This window comes from Acipenser ruthenus, chromosome 3 (genome assembly GCF_902713425.1).
Source record: "Acipenser ruthenus chromosome 3, fAciRut3.2 maternal haplotype, whole genome shotgun sequence".
Lineage (NCBI taxonomy): Eukaryota > Metazoa > Chordata > Actinopteri > Acipenseriformes > Acipenseridae > Acipenser > Acipenser ruthenus.
The window spans coordinates 87,157,772-87,164,860 of NC_081191.1; the positions used below are offsets into that span (position 1 = coordinate 87,157,772).

At 39.7% G+C, this 7,089-nt stretch overlaps 1 long non-coding RNA gene across 1 annotated transcript; it reads right to left on the minus strand.

The window, feature by feature from the left end:
• Nucleotides 1–2,881: 2,881 nt before the first annotated feature.
• LOC131732906 (uncharacterized) lies at nt 2,882–5,591 on the minus strand. The gene is made up of 3 exons (XR_009325900.1): nt 5,162–5,591; nt 4,667–4,829; nt 2,882–4,352 (listed from the first exon to the last, which is right to left on the minus strand). It is a non-coding gene; the product is annotated as an uncharacterized LOC131732906 (long non-coding RNA).
• Between the last annotated feature and the right edge of the window lie 1,498 nt (nt 5,592–7,089).

A 7,089-nucleotide genomic window follows, 5' to 3' on the forward strand; every position in this document is an offset into this window, starting at 1 on the left:
ACAATTATTCTTTTCATATGGGGGGGGGGGGGGGGAGAGGGACTAACAACAAAATCATATGAAAACCAAAAAAAAAAAAAAAAACAAACATATTATTTAAACTATTTTACTTCAAAAAGTAAATGCATAATACCTGTTAGTATTACAAAAACTAGAAAACTACTTAATTTGGTGCAGCTGAAATATGTTTTTTTTTCTCTCTCTCTCATTGAGTCAGTTACACTTTGGGGTAAAAAAAAAAAGCTTTAAAAATCAGCCCCATAGTCTATGTTATCCAAAATCGTGCACTGTTGCTTTAAGAGCACTTCCAGTTTCAATAAACAGCCCCCTAAAGGCCCGGCGCTGTGTGGGACTCTCGGTGCAGAGTGCAGTTTGTTGAGACTGGCCGTGTCACCGGAATGGATTTGTGATGCATCTTGGGCTGTCAGGGCTGCTGAATGGATAGCCACCTGGGAATCTTCGGTAGATATCAATCAATCACATAGATTAGCTCTCAGCACAGCTATTTCCACATCTGATTTGAACTTGGCCAGGCCTCAAACTCTGCATCTAAGCTGTAATCAAAACCTCTTTTTGATGTGCTCCTGTCCTACTTGTGTGTTTTGCTGGTGTGCCACTTTTGTAGTCAGTACAACACACACACACACACACACACACACACACGGGGGAGCAGGCATATTGCAGGTTGTGCTGGGTATATGCAAGCTGCTGCGGTTACCGTTTACTGGTGTTGTTTGTTAAAGTATCAGAACTTAAATAAAGGATTGATTGTGGAGTGTCCCTCACGTCTGATGTCACCAAAGACAGATCATCTTTTTCTAATGCAAATCACCTTCAAACTGAAACGCTCTTCTGGTATTTCTGAGATCCTTGATAATATTGGAGCCATGACATCATACCTTCTCTGGTTAGCATCAATTCTATATCTATGATTGGAGCCAGGGGGGGCAGACATGGCAGAGTCTCCTTTCACTAACCATCCATTGAATGGAAGGTCTGTAGCAGTAGCTGCAGTAGATGCTGAATTTGCAGGTGGGAGGTGAAAAGCCAGGTTGCTCACTTGCAGGCAGTTCCAGCATTTGGTCTAAAATACCTTGCCATGTACGTGCTGACACTTTAGAAGGTCTCCCGGTTTCGTGAAGAAATCCTAAGCAGATTCAGCATCTGTGCTAGCTATGTCTACAGGAAACAAATCTTCAGGTCCCCTATACGGGGCTGGGCAGTGGAACTATACAGCAGAAATATCTTCCACACCTTAACTACTGGAAATACGGTATGATGACTCATCTCAATTGATGCCAAAATGCCCACTAAAAAAGTAAAGAACTAAAGAAATTGGAACCCTGGTATGCCTGGTAAAGGCACAACCACGTGGTGTGCAGGGTGAGTCATACAGTCAGGGGAACACTGGTGCGCTCAAGAGGACACCTGCAGGGCTGGCTGTTTGGCTGTAAAGTGGTGATTGGTTTGGTCATGGGATCGGAGGATGCCCACTGACCTTCAGCTCTAGTGAGCTGTTGTGAAGGATAGTGTCACAAAGTGACTAACACAAGTATGTGGGGTAAATGTCATTTGGGTTGAATTGTATGTACTTAAATTGATCATGTACTAAGTAATCAATTTGTTATCACTGTTTAGTATCGTCATTCAAATGCTTGAGAAACAGTAATTAGAATTAGCCCTATTTTCTTCAATGCCAAAACAGTGAATTGACTGCTTAATTGTTTCCATTGACACTAATTGACCAGGCTATAAAGACTCTAGGAACCAGAAGTAAAGGAGCGTGGAGATTAGGAGAAAGACCGGAAAGGACGCACCAGGAAGCAGGAAGCAGGAAGCAGGAAGCAGGAAGCAGGAAGCAGGAAGCAGGAAGCAGGTGCAAGCTGCAAACTGGAAAACACAGCACAAGAGCGAGAGAAACAAACAACATGGTAGTACAAGGAAAGTAAAACGGTCATTTTAGCTGCATGTTAAGTTAACTACTTTTATAAATTATTGTTTCACCCACAGGATTTATATTAATTCCAACATTGATTTCGTTGTTTTGGTTGCTGAGAGGCAGCAGGAACCCTGTGCTCCCAGCCCCCCTCCTTCTGTTATCGACACAACGCCTGGAGAAAGAGGATACCAGATGGAGGGAGAGAGAGGGAGGGAATACAGACGGAGACCAGTGTCACTCAGGCTGACCCACACAAGGCTAACCCCCCCCCCCGCAGTTAAATACAGTGTTGCTGGGTCGAGTCTAAGTAAGGGAATTACAGAGAGACCGGCCCACACCCTTAACCATCTAACATTGCACAAGAGCTGGGGGAAATTGGGGGTTGAGTGGGAAGTTGTTGAAGGGCTGGAGCCGAAGGACGGGGTGACTGAAGCTGAGTGACCGAGGGCTGTCCCTCTCAGTGCTCGAGTCCCCCCCAGAAACACACTATATCATTTCAACAACAGTTAAAAATGAACTAAGAATAACATACAGTAGAATCCCGTTCATCCAAACAGCTGGGGAACATAGCAATGGTTCGTATTAATGAGCGTTCAGATGTTTACAAAAACAGCAATACACGTACATATATTGCACTCTAAAGGTTTATTTAAAAATGAGTATTTTTCTGATAGCCCCAAACATGAGTGTTACATTGTATATAACTTCACTCTGCAAGCACATCTGACAGCGGTACTGAAGCGTTATATACAAGTCCATTAAATGTAAAACTGACAAGTGAAGCACTGTGTGTGTTTTTTATTTGTATGCACATACATATCAGTTCATTGCTTTCACATTTTTTTTTAAAACATTAAAAAAGGAAAAACTATAAACTGAATACAGCACTGAAAACAGGTTTTAATACTATTCTCAAAGCAGCAGGCTGTATTCCATACTGTTGTTGGTCCTACAGTTTTACGCTTACATTTGTGTGGATACTTCCCCCAAAACAACAACGAACATAGTTTATGACATTTGAAATTAAATAAGCGATAATACAGTACCACGTCTTTCTTAACAGCTTGTCTAACTAGGGTTCCAACTGTAATTTGTAACTTATGTTTCTTATCAATAAATTCACATTTACTATCTTATCTCGTCATACAACGTAAAACGTTTTATTGAATTAAAAAAAAAAACTGGTATTATTCAAAATTGAAGATTATATAGGCCTAACATGGCTAGGCAGATGTCTGCATGCAGCTACCAACAATTACTAGGCACGAAACCCCGGACCCGGCACAAGCAGATAACTTGAACTTGAAGCATATGTGGAAGCGACTGTAACTGTAAATCACGGTCAGCACATACTAGCATAAAAACAAAAATCATATCCCTCTTTCGACAGCATATAATGAGTAAAAGTTAAATACATTTATATTTTATGTTTTTTTACATTTGCTTTTGTAATTTCTAAATATTGCGTATATACAGTAAATCAGTGGTCACGAACCCAAAATAAATGATACTTTTCTTAACTTTAATATATGGTAAGACTAGTGTTTCAAACATATATTAACTAAAAATAAAAGGTGTTCATGAATTTTTCTAACAAACATGCACATGCCATACACTGCTGAAGTGTACATACTGTAACAGTTACACCCCTGATGTTTTTATGTATTTGTTAATAAATACAGTATTGTACACTTATGTGGAAATATGGAAATTTAACTTACCTGTCACAGTTGTTTTCAAGCTTCTTGTCACAGAAAAGTAGGACAGTATCCCACTACGCTTTTTATCAGACATTACAATCAGCGGTGCAGTGGCAAATGAAAGTTTGGTGGAGTAGAACAGATAGATTGAACAAATAATAGACAAATAATCTATGTTGACTCCGAAATGTCTTCATCTAGACAATGTGGGGAAGCTATAAAAAAGGCCAACAAGATGCTCGGATATATTGTGAGAAGTGTTGAATTTAAATATCATATGGGAGATACTGAAATTGAAGAAGGAACCTATGAAAAAGACCTAGGAGTTTATGTTGACTTAGAAATGTCTTCATCTAGACAATGTGGGGAAGCTATAAAAAAGGCCAACAAGATGCTCGGATATATATTAAAATGTGTTGAATTTCAAATCAAGGGAAGTAATGTTAAAACTTTACAATGCATTAGTAAGACCTCATCTAGAATAGTGTGTTCAGTTCTGGTCACCTCTTTACAAAAAGAATATTGCTGCTCTAGAAAGAGTGCAAAGAAGAACTACCAGAATTATCCTGGGTTTAAAAGGCACGTCGTATGCAGACAGGCTAAAATAATTGAATCTATTCAGTCTTGAACAAAGAAAACTACGTGTTGATCTGATTCAAGCATTCAAAATTCTAAAAGGTATTGACGATGTTGACCCAGGGGACTTTTTCGACCTGAAAAAAGAAACAAGGACCAGGGGTCACAAATGGAGATTAGATAAAGGGGCATTCAGAACAGAAAATAGGAGGCACTTTATTACACAGAGAATTGTGAGAGTCTGGAACCAACTCCCCAGTAATGTTGTTGAAGCTGACACCCTGGGATCCATCAAGAAGCTGCTTGATGAGAGTCTGGGATCAATAAGCTACTAACAACCAAACGAGCAAGATGGGCCGAATGGCCTCCTCTCGTTGGTAAACTTTCTTATGTTCTTCTTATGTTCTTATGTAAATAAACATGAACAGATTTATTGTTATTGCCCACCCACCGTTATTGTCTTTTCCAATGAGCACACAGAGAGGTTGACGTGAGTCCATGACCAGGACTCGAGCACTGGTCCCTCTTCTCTTTTCCTCCCTTCACCAAATGGGGTCACCACAATGTTGTCGACGGAGGGGAGTCGGTCCGTGGTCATCATGGGAACTGGAAGTCTTACGAAGAGGATGTTCGGCGTGAGACTTTGTATAATGGCGATTGCCACTTACGTGACTAAAATAAATTTGTGTTTGCCTGTCCTTGGCAACAAATACTACCCCTGCACAGGGTAGAGGGACAGGGTGCATGGGTGGTGTGAATTCACTTTTGTAGCGAGTTTTAGAAAAGTTTAACCGTTCTTTCTTTATCTTTGTGTGATGATTTTTGGTGTGACAAATCAGCTATGATTATTTCTTTTCCCATAATTTTTAGAACAATTTGCTGTGTAGTTACTGTGCTGTGTGTTATTGTGTGCTGTGCTATTCAAATTTGCATTTTTGATAATTACCTTGGCTGTTGTCTCTGTTCATCCTGGTTGGGGTCAAGGGTGGTCCACTGGAATTCCAAACGAACCTCAACAGGAAAGGGTTAGTCATTGGGGCTAGCAGTGTTATACACTTACCTGAGCTACCTGTGACAATAGCTGTGGTGAGGAGGTGCAATTGGACATTCAAAATTCAGAGCAAAACGGGGTTAAAATAATTGAGCACTCTAAATTAAAAAATAAGAAAGAAAGAAACACTTGCTGTAACTGCTGTATTAATAATATCAGCAGAATGGCGTTTGACCAAATAACAATGAGAAGTAATTGTGGACTTCAGTCACTATGGACTTGTTTGCTTTTCAGCTGGAGGGAATCATGTGGGATAATAATTAGTTAATTCAATTAATGGTGTGCAAGGAGAGTCATCTTTATTTGGAAACAATTTACACATCATCAATATCTTAATTGAGCCGAATATAGGGTTTGGTCAATTATAAATGATCTTCTAATGTTGTGACGGATAGGGGTTTCCGTAGCAGTGTACTGTATTTGGGAAATTCTGTTCCAGTAGACAAAGGTTGCTCTATTACAAATAAATATTGATCATTATTTTTAGTTACCAACTCAGGGCCATCTTTGATTTTCATAAACTGATCACTCTTTCTTATGGATGCTCCTGGAGTATCTTCTGTTTAAACATTTCCTTAAACTAATCTTTGGAACTGTTACTGTAATAACCAATCTCCCACTCTCTGAATTAAGACCAATAAAACATAAATATTTCAATTTCTTCAGTCCTTTTTTTTTTGAAAAATTTAGTCGTTGCCAATTTTTTTACCCTGGTTTTCTCCCCAATTTAGCATGCCCAATTATTATCTGTATCCTCGGCTCACCGCTCGCAACCCCCCCGCCGACTCGGGAAACGAAGGCTGGAATCAGTGAAACCAAATTAGGCCCCTACCCCCTGGGCCATTTACAACAAAACAGCAAACTAAAACTTAAAAGCATAAGTACTGATTCTAATTTGATGTGCCATGTGTTCCTGTAGCATTTTTAAGTGGACAAATGATTAACAGGCTTTTTTCAGTCTCATTTTTAGGCTATCCCCCCACTTCATTGTGATTACATTGTTTACCCAATCCAAACCTTGGTACACCTCACCATTTTGACATCTGCGGTAAGTAGTCTGACTGTTTATTCCTGCATTAAAAATGCTTAAATGAAAAGCTTCATTTTTTTTCCCTCACAGCATCACCCATCTGGAGTTTCGGAGACTTCACAATGGTGGATTGAAGGAACTTGCTGACAATGCATCTGAATGTCAGCTTCCTCAGCTGGGCTGTGAATCCCCCTCGCTGGGGTGTTAATAGGTGTTGTTAATAAACACGGATGTTTACTCGATTCTTTGTAGCTGCTTATGAGTGCTTTGTGAAATTCCGATGACTGTCGGGCCAAAACCGCCACCAGAGATGCGCTTGGGAGTGGGGGCGGCATTCTTTAGGGATTAGGAAGCTAATAAATTGTCGCACGTTGCCAGCCCTTGAAGTCACTATAACAGCAAGTAATTGAGTGAGATATCCTCCAGGGTCCCTGTGAGGTTAACGGCGGGGAGTTTTAATAAACCGTATGTCTTTCAATTTCAATTGTAACTTTTCTTACAGGTTTTACGTTGATTTTTTTTTTTTTATCCTGTTGACACTTACGAAAGCACTAACCGAAATAGTTTGTCTTCTTGACACAGTGCTTCTATAGGCAGTCAGTTGTAATTGAACAGTTCTATATAATAATATTTAAGATGCAGGTAGTTCAATAGACTCATACAACTCCATGTCTACACATGTATGTATGTATCAGCATATGTGTAATTTGTGAATATATTGTTAATGTATTTATTTTGTTGCATTGTGTATGTGTGCGTGTGTATCAGTGTGAGAGTCACTAATAACATCTCT